Source organism: Lynx canadensis, chromosome A1 (assembly GCF_007474595.2).
Source record: "Lynx canadensis isolate LIC74 chromosome A1, mLynCan4.pri.v2, whole genome shotgun sequence".
In the NCBI taxonomy this organism is placed as follows: Eukaryota; Metazoa; Chordata; class Mammalia; order Carnivora; family Felidae; genus Lynx; species Lynx canadensis.
In genome coordinates this window covers 183,078,184-183,103,956 of record NC_044303.2, presented here as the reverse complement: position 1 = coordinate 183,103,956, position 25,773 = coordinate 183,078,184, and the positions used below count along the sequence as shown (strand labels likewise).

Here is a 25,773-nt window from a genome sequence, read left to right as displayed (position 1 = left end):
TGTCTGGCTTCTTTGAATCCCCAGGCTCCTCCTTCTCCCAACATATTCCTCTCAAACCTCCAAGGAAAAGTAGAAAATTCCCATTGCATTATTATGCCAAGCAAATTGCCCTTTCTTGGTTTCAACCTTTCCAAGCTTGGCTAAACCTTAGGACTTATCTGGGCATATTCAAATAAGAAGTGTCCTAAACAAAAGGGCTTTGGGGTCTGTTTTTCACATTTGAAAGACCAACAAAAGTTTCCTAGTTATATTTCTTTCACATGCCTCAAATCAAATTCTTATGCTAGGTTCAAAACCAAAGTGCTTTCGTCTGAGGGTATAAAAGAAGAAAGGGGAAGAAAAAGGCAATAGAAATGTTAGTTTTTCCCTTTGCCAAAAAAGATGGAGTGTTTGTTTGTTTGTTTGGTTTTAGTCTGAAAGAAAGAGAAAGACTGCGATGGAGAGAGAAGTTCTTCAAACCAAAATGATTGCAATGGATATAATGCCACTGTGACTGTAGGATTTATAAAATTTTGATTCTACTTACCTACATTTCTTAAAATTTTATGTTTATTGTTCTCATAACTGAAAAAAAATGAAGCAAGACAAGATGCGAAGTGAAGATGAAAATAAGATGCTCAGAAAATGATACTGTCACTTTTAGGCAGACATAAATATAGAATTGACAATCACTTGCAAGCACCTAGATCATAAAATGCCTGGGCATTAAATAGTGTGCAAAGATTATTGACTAGGCAAGTGACTGGATAATGACCTGAAAAGCATACTGTGGAGAGTACCAAACAATAATTTTATATTACAAAGTGGAAAAGATTTAGACCGGGGTGGGGGGGAAAGGCTTACATCACAGCAGATATTGCTAACAAAGAGCATAGCTAAAATATGAATATAAAGGACCTTACTGGTTGTGGTATTACTGATACCAGAGGGCACAAAATGTTCCTCATGAGCCATATCTGATCTGTAGGCATATTTAAATTACTATGCAATTAATAAAAATTGGTAAGTTGTATTCTCAATTTAAGAGTAAAACCATTTGTAGAATTAAGACCCAGTTTTTTCTTTTAATTGGAAAACATTTTTTCTACATACTAACAAGTGGCCAAATACCATTCCTCCCAACATAGGCAAGTCAGGTGGCAGAATTGTAGTGTGACATTGATGACTGTGAGTGAGGCAGATATTCCAAGGACAATCTTTTTCTCTCCCCGTCTTTCCCCTGCGGAGGTATGCCTTTATGTCCAGTATTTCTTTGGAGACTTAGCCACTGGAGAACTCTATGTGCCCTGGCTTAGGCTTTCTCCTCCATTTGGCCTCTTACAACTCTCTCTAAACCACTGGTTTTTAGTGGTTCACCTCTGTGGGGGTCATTTGGCAGGTGATTTTTCATGGGCAGCATTCTTTCAAGTTACTGAAGTTGCTTCCCTTCTCCAGAATCTACATCTGGCCTTTCCTCTACTATCAGTAGAAGGACACCTTGCTGCCACTGTTGCCCCTTCTCCTTGTACATATTATTGCTGGTCTGTGGGTGTCTGTAGACTCTCCTAAACAAGAGAAAATATTACACTTAGCTTCTTCTTCATTGGAAGAGATTGGATATCTTTTCTCACATATATGCTCATTCCCAGCCCAGCTATTTGTCATAGCACAAATATAATTATATATGTCAATCAAAGTGTCGACATTTGGCCCTACCTTAACTCTCTAGCTCTTGACCCATGGATCAGCTGTTCTCTTGATCTTCTGGCAATTGCTTCAGAGTCCACTGGCTCCAGGAAACACAAAGAGTCAGAGTAATCATGACTATTTCCCATGTGTATTTGAACCACAAGAGTCTGGCACAAGCTTCCTAATGAATGAACAAAGACCTAAGTGAAATTCATTGGCAGGAAGCAAAGAGAGGGCTTGTTTGCAGAAATGATGATCTGTGCCTGGTTAACCACCTAAGCCAGTTGTGTTGCTACATAATAATGCACCACTTCTCTGTTGAGTAAAAGTTGAGTTGAGCTGGTAGAGAAAAATGTGCCATAGCAAATTGACCATGAATAAAACAAATGTACAAGCTTCTCCTGGGTGTCTGATTATCTAAAAATCTGCCAGGAAATTGAATTGCCTGTCAGTTGCCTAAATTATTTTCTCACTGTTATTGAAATTCTTGGTGGGGTAGGTGTTTTAAAAGGAAAAGTAAGAAATGAGTTGGAAATGATTGATCAAACTTGAAAATAACTGTATATGGAGTCACTTCTTTCTTGTAACAAGGACACCTTCCATTGCATTCTTTTGTCATCCATCCATAGTAGAGAAAATCAAAGACAGAAGACCCATTTTAAATGATACAACTATTTTACCTGAGGTTTATTGACCTTTTTTGATGTGTTATTGAGAATTAAGTATTACAATCAGTCTAGGATCTGACTCTATTGCTCTTTTGTTTAAAAATTAAGACTGGAATTAATCCATCAATGGAATAGGAATTAATGTAAAGAGGAGTAACACAGGGAGGATAATAATTGTAATGCACACCGTGTTTGGGTCATAGTGTTCAAAATCCACCAACAAGAATTTTTTTTTCTTTCTTCTTTAGATTATTCCATTACCTTCTTTTATGACCTCTCTCTTGAGGGCACTATGTCCCCTCATGGTTGCATTTTCTCTCATACATCTCATCCCACACATGAGACAGATGTCTCTTATGTTTTTCCAATTAGTCTTTCTCACATTTTCCTAAAAATCCCAATTTTGAAACTCAAGCAATCAGATTGCTTTATCAGTATTTCTTCTTATTGTTGTCACTTATAGAACCCAAGGTCAGTTCTTCCCATTTTTAAGATGACTTCTTCAGCATCACTCTGTCCAATGCTACTTGTGTCTTAACTTGTGATGATAGCTGTTCCTTCTAACACCTTAGGTCCCCATTTTTTTTTAACTAATCTTCTTCAAAGATTTATATCTTCACCGGACTTCAGTTACTCATTCCCAAGGTCAGACCTTGTGACTATGTCCTAATCATGCTTAATCAACACCAATAACTGCTACCCTTCAATAATAACAATTATGTGCACTGACTTCCACCTTCAATCTACCTCTAGTTCTCAGCTACCTTTCGTAACACTAGCACCACCAATCAATGCCTTCTATCATCTTCTCACTGTTCTTCATCATTTAATGTCATTGCACCCCCCACCCCTGAACTCCACATTTAAATGTTATGGTCAATTGTTAGAATCACTCCCTTGCCCATATTGACTTTTACTCCTCCTTCACTTTGGACTCAATTGGTAAAACCAAAATCCTTTAAAAGCAAACCTGCTGCTTATTCTGTGCTTGCCCCTGTGCAACTTAAATGCAATAGAGAAAAGCATGTGACTTCTCTGACTGGTCTCATTTAAGCTCCACAAACAAAACTCTCAGTTGAGACTCTAATGGTGCCAGGCATCAGGTTTTAACTTCCTAGTCTAGTGATGGTACCATTTTCTTAGTTAGCAATTACACAGCTTCTCTCTTGAATTCCCAAGTATTCCTTTTCCACACACATTCCCAGCTGAAGATACTGCTTCTTATCTTACTGACAAAATTAAATTCGAAAACAAGTCTTTCCATATACTCCCTCTACCTCATTTACCCACCTGGTAACATTTACTCCCTTTATTCTGTAGTGCTGCCTGTTACCATAGCCTCATAGGAAGCCATTCCCTCTCTTGGATGTTAGATCCCACGGCTACCTTCCCCATTCTGTCGCCTCTTTTATTCATATGTTCACATCCAGTTCATCAGAAAACTTCAAGTTTCTACCTCCAAAATATGTCTAGTATCCCATCATTTCTAACCACCTTGGCCCTAGCCACCACCACCAATATCTCTAATATGAATTACTGCAAAACCTCTTAGCACTTTCCTTTCTTCTGTTTTTGGCTGCTCCGTGTCCACTATCTCCCCACTGTTCTCAGACAAAGCCCATTACAATTCAAGTCTCATCATGTCACTCCTCTGTCTAATACCCTGCAATGATTTCTTATTTTGTTTAAATGCTTTCATTGTTAAATGGCCCAAATGACTGCTTCATTTTCTGACCTCATCTTGTATGCACCCTGACTCTCCCATTTAGAGTTTATGCCTTAGATGGCCTCTCTATCTGGAATACCTTCACCTGGATGGCTACATGGTAAATTCCCTCACTTCTTCCAAATATTTCTTCAAATGTGACTTCTCAACTACCATCTAATCCGACCATTCTTTTTGTCTCACCTGCCAGTTGTCTCTGTTCCTCTACTTGTATGTTTATTATTGTCTATTTTATATTTTTTCCATAACATTTGTTATCCTCAAGTATTTTATTTATTTGTTTAGATTATTACTTATCTACTATTTTTAACTCTAGAATATAAATTTCCCAAGGTCAGGAATCTTTGTTTGGTTTGCTCACTGATGTGCCCCAGATACTCTAAGGCATCATTTGGCATATAGCAGGAGATCAATAAATATTTGTTGAATCTATGAACACTTCCTTACACTGGTGCTCTGTACTGTTGCACATTCAACTTGTGTTGGTTTGATTTATTTGCTTTGTAACCATAGGGTATTCATATTCTTTGCCATTCAGTAAGTTGACTAGTATTCAGTTTTTCTTAGAGCAATTATGTCTTATTTTATAAGCCAGTTTATGTTTTCTTGGATTAAAACACCTTAATTTTCTCTTGTTTTCACTCTTTACTTAAGATTTTTTTGGGGCGCCTGGGTGGCGCAGTCGGTTGAGCGTCCGACTTCAGCCAGGTCACGATCTCGCGGTCCGGGTGTTCGAGCCCCGCGTCAGGCTCTGGGCTGATGGCTCAGAGCCTGGAGCCTGTTTCCGATTCTGTGTCTCCCTCTTTCTCTGCCCCTTCCCCGTTCATGCTCTGTCTCTCTCTGTCCCAAGAATAAATAAAACGTTGGAAAAGAAAAAAAAAATTAAAAAAAAAAAAAGATTTTTTTACCTCCCATATAATGCACTTTGTTTTGAAATCTCTCATTGATCCAGGGCTTCTTTGACTCACCTTATAGACTATCCATATAGAAGGGATCTTTGAGATTATATACTCTAATTGCTTTATCCATAGGTGAGGACATTATGGCACAAAAAGATGAACAATTTTCTATTATTCATTAATGATGGAACTCAACTTCAATTCTCCTGGTTCTCTTTTCCTTTCACTATAAGCCAAGAATGGCATACACATAGCTCACTCCGTTGTCCCTCTTCCATGGATTGATATAACTTATATAGCATAACAGTCTTTCACAGGAGTGAGGCAATGGGTTTGGAGGAAATGGGTCATATAAGTAGGGACTAAAGCACAAATTCAGTCTTTTTTGACATAGGAGGAACTCAGTAAATTCAAGACTATATTTCTTGATGTCATTTCAGAATAATGGTGAAAAACTAAGCTGAAGCTCAGGATATCATGGTAAAATCCAGTGACCTTAGTAATACTAAAGCATGGTTTTCCAGATCATATAGGAAAACTTAAGTTATAGGATGCAGGATGTATGGTGCCTATCATACTGCACAGTGTTCTCAGCTGCTAGTAGACTGATCTTTATTTCCCTTAACCTACTATTGATTGAGCCCTTACTCTGTGTCACGTGTTGGTTGCCTTACTGCTCTCAATACCTGTGCCTTAGGTACTACTATTATCCTCATTTTACAGATGAGAAAAAGGAGATCCAAAGAATTTAGTTATTTATGAGTTGTTACACTGTAACAGTGGTAAGTTAAGCATAAATCTGAACACAAATCACTCTGCAACAATGCCCTCCCCACGATTAATAAGAGGAGTGTGGTTAAGGCTGCTTAATTATTTCTAGTTTCAAGTTTCTGTTCATTTGAGAATTGAGAGAGGATCAAACTTATACGTAGGATGATACAAACACATATCATAAGATCAAGCTAGAGTAAGTAGAGTTACAAATCAGGTGGGATGGTGATAAAAATCTTTAGTTTTTAATTCCTCCCAGGCTGTGGAATTTTGCATTTTTAATAAGATTTTGATTGAGAGACTAGTCATGAAATGATATTAGACCCAAGTGATATTAAAAACAACATTTTTCACAGCTACCATTTGGGGTCAGTGATTTCACTAACAGAGGCAATTCTTAATTTTGTCAATAAATACATTATGGAACATCAGAGAACTCTGGGGGGTGACATGTGCTTCTAAAATCATTGTCCTTTGTCACAGAAGGACCCATCTAATGAGAGGCACCGTGTTCCCACCAGAAAAAGCAGTTGGTTGCACATCAAACCGAATGTGGAATGATAGGGATCGCTGAAAATTTGCCGGCCTGGCAGTGAATTAGTTTTTCTGTGTCCTCAGGGATAGACTGCCCTGTGAGAATTTGAACCTATCAGTTAGCTGTCAAATTTCATTTGACACCTCATCCAAAATTTAAAAGGGGCTGCCATCTGAAGTCAGAGATGTTCTTGGAGGAAAGGAAAAGGCTATTTCTTTATGGGCTAGCAGGAATGGAAGCTGCCAAGTGCTTCTACTGAGGGCAGCAAACTGGCAGTCCTACATGAACAAACTTCACAGATATTATGGCTTCCTAATGTAAGCAATTCTTTCTCAGCCCTTAAACTCATTTTTCCCTCTCTCTTTTAGACAGAGGGCCCCCAGAGGCACCGAATCCCTCAGGGGATATTTAGCACAACTTGGATAAGTGCCGCTGGAGTGTCAGTCGACAGAGGTTACAACTTGTAACTCCTCTGTTTCTTAACTGCAATTGAGTTTTCTACTCTCTCTTTGTCTTCTTCTGGGGATTACTTTTTAATTTTACCCAGAATATCTTGCATGCCCACCACGTCCTGTGACATAGTGAAGTTTTCATTTGTCTTTTTTATGAGTGAAGTTCATGGTAAAGTCATTTCTGCACACCCTGTTCAAGTGCTCCTCCCTGGAGAAGCTCTCACACTTGGCTGAAAGATAACCCCCTGAAGTTAACGTTCTCCAGTGCCCCCCACCATGCCCCAGTTTCACCCTATTCCGCTAACTGTTTTAAATGGCTTATTTGAGTGAGGGCTTCAACAGTTTGGAAACTGCCTTGAGACAAGGACCCCTTGATGGATTCATGATTGACCTCTTGATTATCCATGGCCATTCCAGGAAGATTAAAATGGCATGGCATGAGAGGAACATTAGCTGCAATCAATCTGCTGCTCCCTTATCCTTCTTCCTTTCTCCTTCACACAGACTGATTCATCAAAGGACATTTGCAATGCCTCATTTCAGAGATCCTGGCTTCAAAGCCAGACTTTATTTTACAAAGAGAAAACTACTAAAGTCTCTCGCTAGATCCCTTCAGGGCCACAGGGAAAAAAAAAATCATCCTCTAATTGTCACATCTATGCTGGCTCTGGAAAAAAAAAGTGCATATGTAAGGGCAATCATTTGAAAAGAATAAAGGAAAAACTGCTCACTTTTGTTTTATCCCACCTTAATTTCTTTGTTAGTTTCTCTGTGCTAGTCACCTGTACCAAATCTGGACTCTTAGAAAACTATAGAGGGCATATAAAGGTTTTAATTTAAACATTAGCTTCTTAGGTAAATGAAGCTAGGTTCCTGCCTTTGCAATCTAATTCACACAGGGCCAATTTTATTCTTGTTCCATTATTTCATCGAGCTTCTGTGATCATAAGTCTCCCTTTGAAGTTGGCTGGAACTCTGAGCACAGATAGATTCCCTGGGTCTTGGAGTAAAATGAGTAATAGATCTGTAACCTCACAGTTCGTAAGGCTTGCTCACTTTTTCTCTCTCTTTCCCTGTGGTCCTCATCATGTTCTGGAAATGACTGGAATTGTACAATTTCTGAAGTTTGACCTGCTATACGAATGAGTTAAATGAGAGGCATTTGGGTGAACAATAAAATGTATATGTACAAAACCGAAATTAATTACATATACACATAAATCTCTGTGTGTCTGTATGTGTGTATATATATATATATATTTATCTATCAAGAGAGAGACAAAGACAGAGATAGTGAGGGAGAGAACATTTAACTAAAACTAAAGTTCAATTTTTTTTTCAAGTTATCTTTTTAGACAGATTGAGACTATAGACTGGTATCTATGCTATATCTGTCTCTATCCCTATCTATCTATCTATCTATCTATCTATCTCAGAGAAAGAGAGAAAAAAAAAACAACTATAATAAACCAAATATAACCAAATAACCATCTACAGTATCCCACAATATGTGACAATTTTGAGAAAGTGATCAGTTAAAGGATCACAGAAGCTAAATTTCTGCGCCAGAAATAATCATTCAGTCTATCTGACTGCTGGTCCCCATTTAGTCCTATCTCTGGCTTGGTGAGCAATGCCACAGCTGATGTGATCAGTAGTCATCTTTGGGGCCTTGGTCTCCCCATCTTTACGTAAACTTATGAAGGCTGCAAATTCATTACATGTTCTTATGATAGGAATAAAGAAAGATGCATCAGGATGTGGTAAAAAATAAATCACTTACCAAAGTCTAGAATACAGTGCCAAATGGTTCCAGTTTTCCCAGATCTGAATGATTTTTTTGGTATGTGGATCCTCAGTGCTAAAACTGTAAGTTTCTGAAAAATAAGGACAGTTGATCATCCTGGTCTGAAAGTTTAGATTCTAGCACCATTTCTTGTGCCTCTTCATGATTGGCCTTCCCTTTCTTTTTTTTCTATATTGAGTGGGTTAGACTGGATCAGAAGCTGTAAAATAGGTCACATTCAGCCTCAAAAGAGGCCAAATCCAATCCACAAATCTGTTTTGTTCGGGCCATACCATGAAGTGTGAAATTTTGCATATATATCTTGGTTTTCATTTTACTGTTGTTGTCTTGAAAACTAAGGAGATATTATAAGGGTGGGTCTGCATGTGTACCAGGCAACAGTAGTTATCTGGAATTGAACATCATCTACCCATACAATATGGGCAGAATGTGTATCTTCACTCATTTATGTTAGCCGCTCAGCTCCCATGGGCATTGGAACATGTAGTTGCTGGACCAGGTCAGTGATTAGCAACAAATCTGCATGTGGCCTGCCTAGCATTGACTAATAGCCCTTCAGCCAATTTCAGGAAGAAGGATTGCTTCTAATTCTTAGGTGTGCCTATATATTAAAATTACAGTGGCCTACAACACAAAAATGGCCATCGTCTCCTTGGCATTCTCCAATGAGACTTAAAAAAGCTTGAAGGATCTGGAAGGATCTCCTGTTACTCTAAGACTGTTAACTAAAAGGTGGAAATTGCCTATTTTTCACCTCTCATTGAAAATACTTGTTATTTTATTCTTTTAATCACTGAAATGCTTCCTGCTTAAAATATGTCAGAAGCCTAACCAGTGCACTCTCATTGTAAATCAAGTGTTTCCTCCAATATGCTTTTCTGAATTGGGGAAAATGGGGCTCTTAGAGATCAATATGTGGCATTTCTGTATGTTGTGATCAATTGGTGATTAAGTGAAAACGATTTAGCTTAATTTGCTTTGAAAATCTGTGCTTGTGCTGATAAAGTGTAAAAGTGTTTCTGAGATGAGATACAAGGAACAGATGTTTGGTATAAAATATTGATAGCACAGAGGAGAGATAAGCTTGGTATTTAATTTGTCTTAATATTTCCATTGCCACAAATTCAACAGCTTTTATCTTACTGGGTAATTACAACTCCCCCCCCCATACCAGCATAAGATAAGATAGACTTTTTCCAGTTTTCTGTCACATTTAAACTCTTTATGCCTCCTTCTCTCTGTGTTCTTTTTTTTTTTTTCTTCCCCTAGGTATTGGTTGTTTTATTTTAATTTCAGTTGCAATCTTCAGTTAAAAGATTAGAGAACTTGTTTGTAAAAGTTGACATTTCCTTGCCTTCGAGTTTTTAGGTTATCTATTCATGTTATCCCCTAAAAAGGAAGTACATGTGTTAAGATAGAGGTTGGTTGCTTTAGAAGGCCACACTATAGAGATTCAAACAATAGAGGAGTTTGTTTTGGTCTTTCTTTTCATTCAGCATTCAGGCCAGGTAAGAATCTCTCATCCATGCAGTCATGTAGGGATTCAGGCTGGCCAGTAGGCTTTGACCTTCTCAATGTGTGGCTTCCTTCACTGATACACAGCTATGGCTCCATTTGTTAGTGTTTTTGAGACAGTAGGAAGAGGGATAGGGACTGAGTAGTAAGTCAAAGACAAGCAACTTGTCTTTAAAGTGACCCAGAAAGTACACACATCAGTTCTACTCCCTTACCATTGGCTTTTTGCATACATGTTCACATCTAACTGGAACAAGGGAGAGAGGCCAAATAACAATTTTACCAATGAAGAAAGTTGATCTTCCTCTTATAGCAATAAGGCAAAGCCAATATCTGAAAGACCCTCCTTCAACAATCAATGTAAGCATAAAATAATATTATTATTGTGTTGCTGGGATAAAGGACATGAAGGAAATTGCCAAAGGCTAAGGAGAAGAGGAACAGAAATTAAACAATGAACAGAGATTAAAGCTGTGAGCTGTGAGCACATATATTGGTCCTTCTGGGAGGATATAAACCTTTGGCCTACCTATCATAAATTTTTAAGATGAAGCCAGAATGTGACAGGAGTAGACCAAAGTCAATAGTGATCTTTGGCTTATGGAAAGAGCTACTCTTGAATGAGGGAGAATATCTGAAGAAAAACACCATGAATTAAAGCATTTAAATACTCCCCAGAAAAGAACAATTATGAACTTCCATTCAAATATCCCGAAATGTGTCAGAAAAGGAGTGGCTTGAGAGTTGGCAGAAACACTAGATAAAAGATTTAGACCCCCGAGTACTTCAGAACTCACACTTAGGAAATAGAGAATGGAAAATGATTGCATACACACATAAAATATGTAAATATGTAAAATATAAGATGGAGTCACAAAATGAACAACCAAGAAGATGCTGTGAAAAAGAGCAGAAAGATCTGAAAAAAGAACCAAAAATAATTTAGAAATGAAGAGACAATTCTTACAGGTACAAAAGTGGCTCAGAAAATGAAACAACAAAATAATAACAGTAATATGTGTATAAGAATGAGGCAGGTTTCTGTATAGAGATTGGGAGTGACTCTGGGCCGTACTTCATTTTATGGGATCTCAGGCAATTTTCATGTGGGCCCAGGATATCACATATTGTTTTATGAAGAGTTTTCTGTGTACGCTTCTCGTTCAAGGAGGTGAAACAAATTCCTTCTTAATAAGGCATTTTCTCCTAAAACAACCGACGTAGACAATTTTTACATTCTTACCCTAGAAATAGTTTTTTGATCTTTAGAACTCCATCTCCATTTCAGAGGAAAGTTATTTGCTTTTCATTTGCATAACTAAAAAGCTCAGTTTAGATGGTTTTCACAGAACAAAAGAGAATTCTACCTAAAGAAATATGGCATTGAAATTTCTGACACTTGAGAGTTAGAAATCACTCTCCTGTTTTTATAGGTCATTTTCACTCTCCCCACTCTCAAGCTTATGTCCACTAAGGTTTGAAAAAATCATAGTGTCAGAAGCCACCAGGACACTCCACAAACCTTGGTTTGAAGCACTGGCCACATGACTTTAGTGGTTCCTTACTCTCAGTCGCATGAAAACTGGTAAACCAGAAAACCCATATTTTAACTGGGATCTTTTCCTTTCCATATCCTATATGGTATAATTATGAAACTGACCAAAGGGGGCAAGTCAGGGATTTATTGTTTTAAGGGAACAGTTGAAATAGGATTCCTTCTGCAGCATTTAGTAAATGCACTCAGAACTTATCATTGGTGATTCAGTTGGGCAACTTATCACCTTAAAATTACCCCTAAATAGTCTAGTAGAGATCATTGATCTTTCTATAACTCTTTGTATTTACAGCATGCCAAAATTGTCAGTTTTCTTATTTAATCCTCATGAATCTCTCTGCTACAGGGTTTATTATCACCTTTAATTTACAGATGAGAAAACTGAGACTCAGTACATAGATAATAAATTTTAGAACCATGACCTGAGTCTTTTCCTTCTCTCTATAAAATCTGTGTTAGTTACATTTATGCATTGCTTTCTTCTTACATATAGCAGCAGTGTTTAAGTATACTTTCTGAAGTATTGTAATTCATAGTTCATATAGTGACTCTCACTTGTCCAGAATCAATAAAAGTTTATAGATAATGGATAGTTACATATAGGATGTCAGGAAACATGGTGGTTTGTGTAAATCTATATAGTTAACCAGCTATGTGACATTAAGCCAAACATATAATTTCATTGGGGTCCAGGTTGCTTATATGCATTTGAAGACTTTTCAATTTATTTTTGAATAGATAATTGATTACTATTTTTCTGGTTAAAAAAAAAGTGACACATGTATTTTATTTCTAAAATATATGTCCTTTTTCAGTTCACAACAAGTTGTCTCAGTATCAGCATATATGTGTGTGTGTATATATATATTTATGTCAGCTTGTACCAATTTCTGTCTTAGTTCATTCAAGCTGCTATAACATAAGTACCATATACTGGGTGACTTAAACAAGCATTTATTTCTCATAGTTCTGGAAGCCAGAGAACACAAGATAAAGGGTGATTCAGTCTCTGGTGAGAGATTTCTTCATGGTTTATAGAATGGCCATCTTCTCACTGTGTCCTCATATGATGGAAGGAGTAAAGGAGCTCTTTGGGGTCTCTTTTATCAGGGCACTAACCTCATTCATGAGGACTTAATCCTCATAACCTAACCACCTCCCTAAGGGCACACCTCCTATTACCATTACATTGAGGGTTAGGGTTTAAACACATACATTTTGGGGAGACAGTAACATCCAGCCCTTACAAAGGACTTTTCTATGTCTTTCGATAGATGACAAATAATAGTTCTCCCTGTTAAACAAGTTCTAGATATTTATATATTTTATCTCAAAAATATATCTTTGTGGTTTTTCAGTTCAAAATTGTCTCAGTGTTGCCTTAAAATAAAAAAGTTATATCAGTCTGTAAAAGTCACATTACATCCCTCTATCTAATTTTGCCAACTGTTAAAATAAGGGTATTGTACCATATTCTTTAGAAATTCTGTAAGTCTTGATATTCCTATTTGGACCAAATGGGGTCTAGCTGTTTTACAGAAGCTATCTTTAAAATATATCACCATTAAAGTATAAACGGAGTATTTTAAGATGCCCAATTAACGAAAGTTTACAAAATGAAACTTAAAATTAAATATTAAGTGTTTTTAAGTTGAAACTCATATTTTTTTAGACTTAACAAAAACATAATTTGTTTTTTTGTAGAAGGAATAGAACTGGTTATTTTAAAGAAAAAGAAGCCTATATATAGGCTGTTTCTGAGTGAAAGTTTTGTGATAAAATGGCCACAGATCTCATTTTGTGAATTTCTTCATCTCTGCAGCAATGTCAGTTGCCTCCATGCGACTTCATTATTTTCCTCATCTTCCCCAATGAATCATATTAATATTAACACCTGATTATCATACATTGAAGATCTATGAAGAAAACGGGTGATAGTTTGACAGTAATATTTATTTAATGTAGAATAAAACATTCTTTAATGACTTCCCAGAAGTCCAAGATGAGATTTTCTTCAGTTTATTTGCATCCATGCTCCAAATGCTGTTTCTGATTTGGTGAGGAGTTTCACATGTGAAATTTCAGCTGAGCACAGTATGATACTACTGAAAACATCTTTGACTTTGGCATTGAAAAATTCAGTCCAGTTTTCAGTGTTCTAAAAGGGCATTCCTGTGACTCTGGAAATGTGCCATGCAACTTTCTTCAGAGAAATGGATAGGTATCCATTAATTAGACATTATTATTAATGCCATCTTCAGCTGCATACTAAAGGGCAGAGTATAGAACTGAGGGCAGGACTGATGACTTTGATGATATATGGAGAGCTTTCATAAATTACTTAAAGAAAATTCTCACTTCTTACCATATTGCATATGATAATTAACAGATAATGAATAAGAGAAAACATACATGGATTCGATTTATTTCTTACTTCCTTGTTGTTTGTTATTTTTCCACAGTGGTGGGAAATCTCTGTAAGGTTGCAGAAGGTTAGCGAATCACATAATTTAAAGAGTGTCATGACCTTTCTTTATGTCTATTTGAAAACCTCCTCCCCAGCCTGGGTGGCGCAGTCGGTTAAGCGTCCGACTTCAGCCAGGTCACGATCTTGCAGTCTGTGAGTTCGAGCCCCGCGTCGGGCTCTGGGCTGATGGCTCAGAGCCTGGAGCCTGTTTCCGATTCTGTGTCTCCCTCTCTCTCTGCCCCTCCGCCAGTCATGCTCTGTCTCTCTCTGTCCCAAAAATAAATAAACGTTGGGAAAAAAAAAAAAAAAAAAAGAAAACCTCCTCCCCAGAATTCCTAGAACCACATAGGTGTATTCCCTAATTCTTTTTATTATTTAACTATGCCCTGTTGTGCCAGGACAGAGTTTTCCAAAGTATTTTCTATGATACCCTAACTCAGAACAACAAAAAGGCTCTGAGTTCAAATAAGTTTGAGAAAAAATGTTTAGGTCCAGGTAAACATTTCTTATTCTAGAACATCTAAGTGTCTTTAAAATATAGCAAGGCATACTGAGTTTACAACAGGGATATTTCACAAACCTAGGTAATCATATTACACTATTTGTATTAGAGGATCAAGTGGGCCTGCTTTTCTTGGAATACACATTGGGTGTCCTATGTTAAGTGATTCATACAACAGAAATGTGCCACACTTCTTAACCTGAAAAGAACTTTCAGAGACTGGATATATTTAAAAGAAGCTTATAGGTATGATCATGCTGGTATATCATATGTTATTGTGCATTGTTTCCATACTAAAGATCAACTAAGAATATAAAACCTTTGTTGATAACAACAGACAAAACAGTGTTAATGTAGATGGAATTAGTGACTACTCCTTCAGATGCAAACACCAATCTGATAAACTCAGTTTGCTAATGGTAAAGGTGCTGTCAGGGACTGGTTAATGAAATCTACTGCACCTAATTTTTCATTCTCATGTGCATCATAAAGTATTTGACCAATCCAGTGAAAGCATGATGGAGGTTGGTCTGCATGTGAATAAATAATTAGGTTAAATTAATATACGTAAATAATACACCAAATAAATAATTGATTGCCTTTAATAGTCATATAAGAAATAGGTTGTCAAATTTACATATTTAAAGATTGCTTTAGTGAAAAGATAATAATGGTTTGGGATTAACAATTCAAATATTATGCTTGTCCATTGGCAGATGAAGAATATTGAAAATAGACCCCTTTCTTTGCATTTTTTTCTCTATATTCTTGTAATAATACCATCTCTGGAAAAAATTGCATATACGTGTGTGTGTGTCTGTGTGTGTGTGTGTGTGTGTGTGTGTGTGTGTGTGTGTGTATACATATATACATATGTTGGAAATTTTAAGGCATTTGTGTTCCCTTAAAAGGGTACCAAAGAAAGGTTGAGTGTCCTTCAGGAGAAAGAATATATACAGGATATAAAATTTTTATTTACTTCAAAGATACCAGATGCTTTTCTCTAACCTAGTATGTGCATTCTTAGGTCACCTGCTCTCTTACATGCATTATTCACAAGGTGCACTTCAGTACTTTTGTTTTCAAGGCCCTTAAAATACAATGAAATACAATGGAAAAAAAAAAAGCAGAAGACTTACTTTTTAAAGTAACCCATAATTTATATACAATCATTTATATTATTTTAAGGCAGATTTTATTTACAAAAAAACTTTTCCATCAGTGAACTTGAGTTTACATGTTAGGTCTCTTTTGCTCAGACATGCTGTCTGAATAATTTCTCACTGGGTCAAGACTCAGTGAGAGGAGTGTTAAGTTCTTCCTAGCACAGCGTCTGACACATGGTTCACCTTCATCAACTTGGCTGTTAATGCAGTTGTCCACTCACCTTCCCCTTGGCCCAGTTTTCTTTTGCCTATATGCAGCGTTGAAGGGAAAAGAAATTACAAAAAACCTAGGGTGGCCTTTTCTTGTCTCCATCCCTCAGCTTTAAAGTTTGAAGATTTTTATTGTCATTTAAAAGATTTGCACTTCTATCTTAGTTCACTAAAACTTAAAAAAAAAAAAAAACAAGATTTAACTCATTGTTGGAAATACTTGTAAAACTTGAGATGCATGAAGTTTGGGCTTCTTTCTTTTGCACATTTTGCATCTGTACCTAACTCCGAACTACTGTTACAAGCAGCAATATAGAAAAGGGAAGGAAGGACACTGGAGACCTTGAGATTTGGGCTATACTTTTCTCCTGCTGAGCAACCCACATGACTCACAGAATTCCACTGATATTTGCATCTGCTGAATGATGGAAAGTATCTAAGGTCCAGTTTCTTCAAATTCCAATTCTTAAATTTGATGATATAATCCCTCTAAAACCCAGTTAGCCCTTTCCAGAGAAAACTTTAACATTCCACATCCTATTTTCCCTCTGTTGGCTACTTTTAAGGAAAGTGACTAATATCAATAGATTATTCAAATTTAACATTAATATTATAAAAAAAATAATAATACTTAATCTTAATGACAGTTTAACCAGTAAGGGATTCCTAGTTAATAGCAATCATAGTGTGGCTAATCTGATGAAAGATTGGTGAAACAAAAGTATCTAAGTTTTAAGTAAATGTCGGCAAATTGTAGTTTATTTTATTGGTTAAACAGCACCGAGCCTAAATGGCGAAGTGTAATAACTTAATCTTAAAGGGTGCACACCTCTCATTTTTAGTTTCCTTGCATAGAAAAGACTTAGGGTCAGGATTGCCAATGGAAATTTACAAAAACAAACAGCTGTTTCTCTGCAAAGTTACTCTTACACATTCTCTGCCAGAAAGCTACAGTGTAGGGATAACAAAGACATATTATGCTGGTTTCTTTTTGTTTCATGGAATGTGTATGTATATTCTGAGAATAGAAAACTCGTACACAGCACGTAACCTTTTCAACTTTCCACAGATTAAAAAACACACTGCATTGCTTTATTGCATTTTCCTACAACAAGGGACATATCTCAGCAGAAAAGGGCAAACCAGGAAATTTACTCATGAAAACCAATTTATATAAGCATATGAATAGTATAACTATTCCCCTAGTATGTCTGGTATTCATCTTTAGAACTCTCGGGGACACATGAATAATCCTTGGTGCAACTTCGATTTAGCCTGTGTTTAAATATAGAAAGCAAATGAGGTTGTTTCTGGGTTTATTATTATTATTATTTTCTTTCTGGTATCAAGTCAACCAGTGTGATGGCCTGTGAACTCTTTCAGCATTCTCTCTGCAAAATCAGAGTGTGACAAGGTGTCAGCATTGACAGGTCAGTAGTGGAGATTGAGCAGACCTGAATTAATAAAGGTCAAAATTGTCAACAGGAAGAGTGTCCAGTGGCATGTGAGGACTTGCTCCTAAACAGCATTTAAAGAGCAAAAAGTGATTCCAGAACAGAACCCAAGGCACCTAGACAAGCCAGAAATTTTCTGAGAATCTTCTCTAAAATAAACACCTACTCTAAAATGATTTTCAAATGCACCCCTCACCATTTCTTTTCTCTTTTTCCAAATGCTCAAAAACATCTCAGGTCCTAAAGTGACCCAAGGTGTTAGAAGGAAGAAAATAGCCGTTTGGGAGTAGAACACTGTCCCTAGGTCCGTGTGTAAGAGGGATAGGTTCTCCCACTGCCCCATAAAAGGGATAGGTTTTCTCACTGCCCCACCCTCCACTCTGCCTCGATCTTTTTTTTTTTTTTTCCTTTTCTCACAGCTTATGATGTTTTCACAGCAATCTGTAGAATCAAAGTGCTTTTCCCCTGTACTGCATAATTTGATCATTGATTCTATTCTGCCAGTGCCATTATCTTTTCATTTTGTGTCAGTTCCATCTCTTAAGCAAACTATCTAAGAAACTCATAGGGGATATCTTGTATTTCTCTTACATCCTCTAGAGTGTTAGCAGACTCCACATTAGGTACTTAGTAGATAGGGGATAATTTTACTTTAGTTGAGGAGGAAAGAAGTTTAAATTGGTTAACATTTTTAAGGAAAATTTAACATTTTTCTCAGTCCTTCAAATGTATTCTTTAAAATTGCAAGTGTCAGTGTTGTTTCAAAATAAATAAAATTATTTGGTACTTATACAAGAATAATGAAACTATGTGACCTAAGACTTTCTACAAGATGTGGATTTCTCTATAAAGTTTTCTTTTTTTCTCATTAGGGCTATGTATGCCAGCTTTCCTATTTCTTGATGTTTTATTCAAAGCACTGATTTAGATTCTGTTATAATGGGAAATTTATCTCTGTTTCCAAACTCTATCACTCTTTAGGTTTATGGGTTTTTTTAGTGTGTGTGTGTGTGTGTGTGTGTGTGTGTGTGTATGCACATGTGTGTGCTTGTGTCTGTGTCTGTGTGTTGCCCTTCTGGCAAATACTTCATGATACCCAAACAAGTTCTAAATTAATTGAATGAAAAATAAAGTGACTTTATGGTCACTTAACTTTCTTCTGGGAAGAGTGCTCCTACACCCACATTTTAACCTTCCTCCTTCATTCTGTCCTTGAAAAATTCAACTGAAAGTAACCAAATTCCTTCAGCCCTCCCAAATTTCATTTTTTCACCTATAAATTACTTTTAATCAGTGTTTTTTTTTTCAGTAAGAAATAGTTTATTTGGGAAGTCTAAGATAGCAAACACATTGTTTTCATTCTCTACTAGAGAAAAATACACGAATTAGCTGAAAACATAAATGGAAATATGTTCTGTATATATTTACCAGATTGATTTAGTACCATGGTCTTTTCCAACTTTCTTTTTTTGCCTCAAGACTTTTAGTCCCATGTGACAACATCCTGGTAAAAGTCAGGCAGTCTCCTTTCACTGCCATTTGGAAAGGATAATTATTTTATAAGACAGAACATTTTAACGATGCCATCTCAGTGACTAAGTAATATTGAATTCCAAAAGCTTCTGTATGATTTTCTTCCTTCTTTCTTAGCACATTAAGGTCTCAGGGGGATGCAAATGTTAAAACACGGTATCTCCCCTAACTTCTCTTTTAAGCTTTTATCTTATAGGTAATTATTATTTAAAGTTAAATGGGTTAAGTACTTTTTCAAAATGGCATAAGTTGTAATTTCACTCATGAGGCTTTTTTTCAAAGTTTCTTATAGTTGAGTCAGATAGTATTATTAGTAGCCAATTACGATTTGATCTGGTTTCAAAAAGGAAAACTAGTAAGCAATTGAACTTTATTGTTTATAAAATCCCAAACACTCTCAGATGCCCCAATTATTCTATATTACAGAATAGGCAATTTTCTATACCATAAAAAGCTAATGCTGCTCACCATAATATAGTGAAAAATGAAGGATTTAAACTGAGGAATGACATTAAGAATTATCTACAACAAGCTCTTTTTTTTAAATAATATTGTTTTTCTGATTAAAAAGTAGTAGATTTTAATGAAGAAAATACTGAAAAACTTATAAAAAATACCTATAATCCTATCAATGTTGACATTTGTAAAATATTTCTAGCTTTTTAATTTTCACATAGACATGTGTGTATTTATACTTGTTTGTATATGTGTGTATGTGTGTGTAAGATATTGGATTGCATTTTTGAAGACCACAGATTACAGATGCATATTTTGAACCCTATTTTTATATTTAAAATATCTTATGCATTTCTATATGTCATCAGATATTTTATTATAAAAAATACATTTTACATGGTTGTGTAATGTTTGGAATTTTATTTTATTTTTAAAATTTTTTAAACTTTATCTTTAAGAGAGTGCAAGCAGGATATGGGCAGAGAGAGGGAAACACAGGATATGAAGCAGCCTCTGAGCTAACAGCAGCGAGCCCAATGTGGGGCTTAAAATCATGAATCATGAGATCATGACCTGAGTTGAAGTCATGGACACTCAACCAACTGAGATACCCAAGTGCCCCTGGAATTTTATTTTTTAAATGACATATTTTAATACTTTTATCTTTTGTCTATTTTGCTATTGTATATAATGTTTGAACATTTTCCCTATAAAATTATGTCTTTCTATATAGCTTTGCTCTTTTCCACCTTAGATTCCTTTATTATAGGTGAAATTACTAAGGCTAAGGTCTAAGTCATGTACATTGTTATGGTTTTGATAGATATTGCCCTATCATATACTAGGAAGGTTGATTCAAATCACACTGCCCCACTGATTTATGATCCGATCTCACTGTTTATATTCATACTTATTTTGTTATAATTTATTAATGTTTATATTTTACATGCCACTTATATTTATGTTATAAATTGTTGTACCCATTTTTCTCTTGAGGTATTTATTTCCTGTTAAGGTAGTGTACTATTATTAAGTATTTTATGAGTATTTTTCTCATATTCTAATTTTGTTTCAGTTAACTTGCCAGATTAAAAAAAAAGTTAATTTTATAATATCAGTGAGTTATTAGTATAAAGACTTCTTTAATTTTTTTTTTCAGAGTCAGTTCTACCTATTTTGGTTGGATGCAAACTGTGCATATTTTTGTTTTTGCGGTATGTATAGACAGAAAGAGATAGCTTTATAGATACAGAATGTCTTCGTGTCTCCTTCTTTCCAGTACTTCTGCCTTTGCTTATTGCTTGTCTCTTTTTCTGCCCTCATTACGACAGTTTCAGAAGAAAGCAAAATAGAGCAGAAACTGAGAAAAATATGTTAATTTAACATATTATGGTGGCCTCATCTTATAATAGACATATTCCCTATAAAATTGAATTGTATTGATTTCAAATCTCAGAAACAAATAATCTCAAGGTACCCTCTTTTATGGTCCTTATCTAATGAAAGAAGAAACAAATTACTTTTAATATTAAAAATGGTACTTCTCAATTTTCTTTTTTTTTTTTTTTAATTTTTTTCAACGTTTTTTATTTTATTTTTGGGACAGAGAGAGACAGAGCATGAACGGAGGAGGGTCAGAGAGAGGGAGACACAGAATCGGAAGCAGGCTCCAGGCTCTGAGCCATCAGCCCAGAGCCTGACGCGGGGCTCGAACTCACGGACCGCGAGATCGTGACCTGGCTGATGTCGGACGCTTAACCGACTGCGCCACCCAGGCGCCCCTCAATTTTCTTAATCCAAAATGCAATTATGATATTAGAAGTAAAAGATATAGGGGTGCCGGGGTGGCTCAGTCAGTTAAGCGTCTGACTTCAGCGCAGGTCATGATCTCACAGTTTGTGGGTTCGAGCCCCACCTCAGGCTCTGTGCTGACAGCTCAGAGCCTGGAGCATGTTTCAGATTCTGTGTATCCCTGTCTCTACCCCTCCCCAACTAGTTCTCTGTATCTGTCTCTCAAAAAATAAAATAAAAACGTTAAAAAAAAAGAAGTAAAATGTATATAATAATCTTTGAAAATCTAGTATCTTCTTTCATTAAGAAGTGTTACTAGTATGAGCAAGGACATAAAAACAGTAAGAAAGATTGTCCTAAAGAGGTTCACAGTGAAAAAAAATAGAGAAATATACACAGTTAAAATATAGAATAAAATTACCACTAGTAATATGAAATGTAAAATAGTGGGGGCACTGGGACGGCTCACTTGCTTAAGCCTCTGACTCTTGGTTTCCGGCCAGGTCATTGAGTTCAAACCCAAGTCCCAGCTCTGCGCTGACAGCACGGAGCCTGCTTGGGATTCTCTCTCTCCCTCTCTGTCTCTCTCTGCCCCTCTTCCCCTCTCTCTTTCTCTCTCTCTCGTGAAACTAAATTAAAACCTTAAAAAATAAATTAAATAAATAAAATAGTGATATAGGACAGGTTCTGATGGCGGTCAATTCAAGCCATGCAGGTGGCAGGAAGGACGGGCTCTTTGCCCTTGTGGTCATGGGCTCGGCCACCAATGCCCAGAGTCGTGGCCAGGGTGCCCACCTCCATCGTCCACACAGGCACCCAGCAGCTACAAGATGCAGTGGCCAAGCAGGAGGTTGAGGACAAAGGCGGTGGCTCAGGCTTCGAAGAGCAGCAACTTTAGTCCCCCATTTCCAGGACAGGAATGTTCTCTAACGAGGGCATGAAAGAAATTCGAGGAGATCCCCATTGCATACATCAAAGCATCCTATAAAAACATGAAGATCCAGGTGGTCCCTGCCATGTGCCAGTCCCTTGCTGGCACTTCTTGAGGTGCGGAGAGGTCCCGGAATGCCAGGAAAGTTGCGAGCATTGCTGCACAAACAGGGCTAAGTGCTGCGAGAAAGCTGAGGGAAGGGTGTGATCCATACCTCAGTGGTGGTAAAAGGCCCCATGGGGGGCCTGGAAGTGATCACATTCATAGACAATACCCCGCATCCCATACAATGGGCTGTCACCCCAGAAAGGCTGTGAGCCTATGACTGAAAGGAAGTCTGCCCCTGAACTTGACCTCAAGTCCCATCTCTGGCTGGACTTCTTGAAAACATATTGCTGTCAGAGCTCTCTCCTGAGAAGGGCTTGCTGGAGACCTTGCAGTGAGTGAGGGGTGAGCTTTACCCCTTTACTGGTGGCCTTGCTTGTTCCTTCAGCTGGAGCCGAGTATCCAGTGTGACTCAAGGGGAGCCACAGGGCAGCTGTGGCCCAGACGTCAGCAGTAAATGCTGCCTCTGCTCAGCAAAAATAAAAATATCGCTACCATCTGTGGAAAAAAAAAAAAGTAATAATAAAATAGTGGTACAGCATTAATATATAATTAAATATTCTATTACTTACTCTTCAATTTGCCAAGAGATATAGAGTATTCAGTGTTATCAGTTCTAAACCAACCTTTGGAATGAACCAAATCTTTCAACAGATAAGACATACAAAAGATATAATAAAATTAGGATTGAATATTATTAGTACATTTATTTTCACTTTTCTTTCTCTCTCCCCTTTCTATTACTATGATCATTCAGTATTATACTGACATGGATTCTAATTATTTAGTTGTAAGAGTCTGAAAAATTTCCCACTTTTTCTTTTGGTAAATAAGGAAACTGAGATATTGTATACATGAGTTGCTTAAAATCACATTGTAAGTTAGTAGAAGACATGTTATTATTATTATTTTTTACTGATTATTGGGGGGGATGACTCTTCAAGAGAGAGCTCAATTAGTTCTCCAGTTTCCAGCAGATATATCACTTTTACAACAACTTGAATACAGTTTTCTTGTACACGTAATTAATATAATTAACTGTATATATACTTCTTTATATATGTAATTAACATGATTAATATACTAACAACAGTGTACATAATTGACAAATTAGCTTACCCATTCATTTAATAAATATTTATTAGACACAAGTTATGTGCCAGATTTTGTGATTTATTAAAAAAATTAGTCAACATGAAGGCACACAGGCATTTAGACACTCAATTTGATCTAATTCTTTTATTTCTGGAAGTTTCCACATGTGTTAAAGTTCTCCAGAGAAACAGAGTAGGAGATATTTATGATATTTATTATAATGCATAGGTTCACATGATTTCTGAGGTTGACAAGTCCAAAGGTCTGCAGTCAGGAGGCTGGTGGCCTAGAAGAGCCTATGGGTATAGCTCCAGTCTGAGTCTGAAGAGCTGAGAGCCAGGGGAGCTGATGGTGTAGTTTTAGTCCAAAGGCCAGTAGTATCGAGGTCTAGGAAGAGCTAAAGTTTCACTACATCTACAAAGGTAGGAAAAACTTACGTCCCAGCTTGAAGGCAGTAAGGGAGGAGAAATTTCTTCTTACTCCTGGGAATGTCAACCTTTTTGTTTTATTTAGGCCCTCAACTAATTGGATGGGCCCAACCCACATTAGAGAAGACAAACCGCTTTACTCAATCTATTGAGTTAAATGTTGAAGTCTTCTTAAAACACCCTTAGAGACACAACCAAAATAATGTTTTAACAAAGTTCTGGTCACCTTGTGGCTTGGTTAAGTTCACACATAAAATTAACCATCATACCATTTTCCTCAGCAGGAGTTAAATGGTGCAGTCTTGTGAAGAGAAATATTACCACTAATATCCTTTGAAACACTAAACTTGGTCCTTTTGATTACCAGATTACTTTAATAATTGGTTAAAAAATTACTGTTAGAAGTAGGGCAGTGATTGACAACAGAACAATCAACTAATGATTGATATGGGTAATATCAGTCAGGCTGATAGAACACTTGGGTCCTTAGGAAGCAAATATGAGTAAAAAGCAGTCTGAAGGACATTGCACTCTATTGAAGAAATCAAAATAAGAGGCCACAGAAGACACACTTTACTGAGGAAAACTGGTAATCTTTAAGTATTTAAAAGCTGCTGATCTCTGTACTTCAAGTGAAAATTTTACAGAACATAAACTAAAATGCTCAGCTGTGGAATGGGGCTATAAAATATGCAGTGAGAATATACTTTTAACTGGATATTCTAGAACGTTCCTGGAAAAGTTCCTTTTTTTTTTTTTTTTTTTTTTTTTTTTAAGCAGGAAACACATTCCTCTCCATCTTTATCTAAAGATCTAGAGAAAATTCCTCTTTCTGTGCCAGGTGACCCAAGGCAAGTGTGTGATATAAAGTTTGTCTTCTTGAACCTTTAAACCAGCTCTCATTGCATCTCTCCCTACACCTTCAGGTGGTCTATCTCTTCGGCATTCTCCTTTATCTTCCCCTGCTGCCAGGTCGGGTTGTCATGGAACTCATTTATACCTTTCTTATTCTGGATAAATGCTACCAGCTGTTGCCAGAAACTACCTGCCATTAGTAATAACTCATTAGACTTGACAGTGAAAAGCTCTCCTACCTGGCAAATGCTAGCTCATAGACTGTATACTGATGAATCCATTTGAATCCATTTTCAGCCAGTGGGTGAACATGAATTAGGGAACTATAGAGTGCCTAAGATCAGCTCATTGTATAACTCTCATTACTTTTTTATGGGCTCACCCAGCATGAAAATCATTCATTAGCAATGAACATATTTAATTGTTCTTTCCAGTTCATCCCTTTGTACATCTTAAACAGCTTATTCTGGCTGGTTACAAACCTGAAATCTAAAAGCAGATGCTGCCTCTAATTGGGAGATTCAGGTAGGGTACTAAAAAAATAAATAAATAAATAATAAAGAAACATACTTCTTTTATGATTTATGTCAGCCTTTAATTGTGTCTGAAGCATGAGGAAATGAATAAATGAATTAACACAGAAATTGCATGCATTCATTAGTAAATAAATTAATGGATAGATGAGCAAAAAAAATACACTTTATTGCCCATATTTATTATTTAAAAAAAGAGAACAAAGGTGATAATATAGTTATAAGGAGGAATGAGTGGCAATTGGCAAACAGAAGCAGACACAGAAAGATGGAACTGGAACTTCAGATTTCTATACTTATTTAAGGCATAGTGGACAGTCAATCAAAAATTATTACTGGCTGCTCCCACCAGAAAAGAAGGAAAAAGGAATGGAGGAAAGAAGAGAGGGAGAAAGGAATAAAGAATTCATGAAGAAAAAAAAAAGTCTATAAGATTCTGAAAGTTCCACAAATAGAAATATAAAAATAGGGATTCTTGTGCACTCATGCAATATTTGGTATATTAGAAAACTTCACATATTTTGCCTACAAATATCGGAACTTGTGTCAAATGATTGTAGGGGTGTTAGACCTTCAAGTTTACAACCTTGACATGGCTTTAATGAAAGAATTTAAACTTCTTTTGGATTTCTCATTAGTACCTATGAATTT

The 25,773-nt window shown here is 36.5% G+C and overlaps 1 pseudogene; it reads left to right on the top strand.

Annotated features, from left to right (window-relative positions):
• Window positions 1-22,431, top strand: part of LOC115520921 — a 28,692-nt pseudogene extending 6,261 nt beyond the window's left edge.
• The last annotated feature ends 3,342 nt before the right edge of the window (window positions 22,432-25,773 follow it).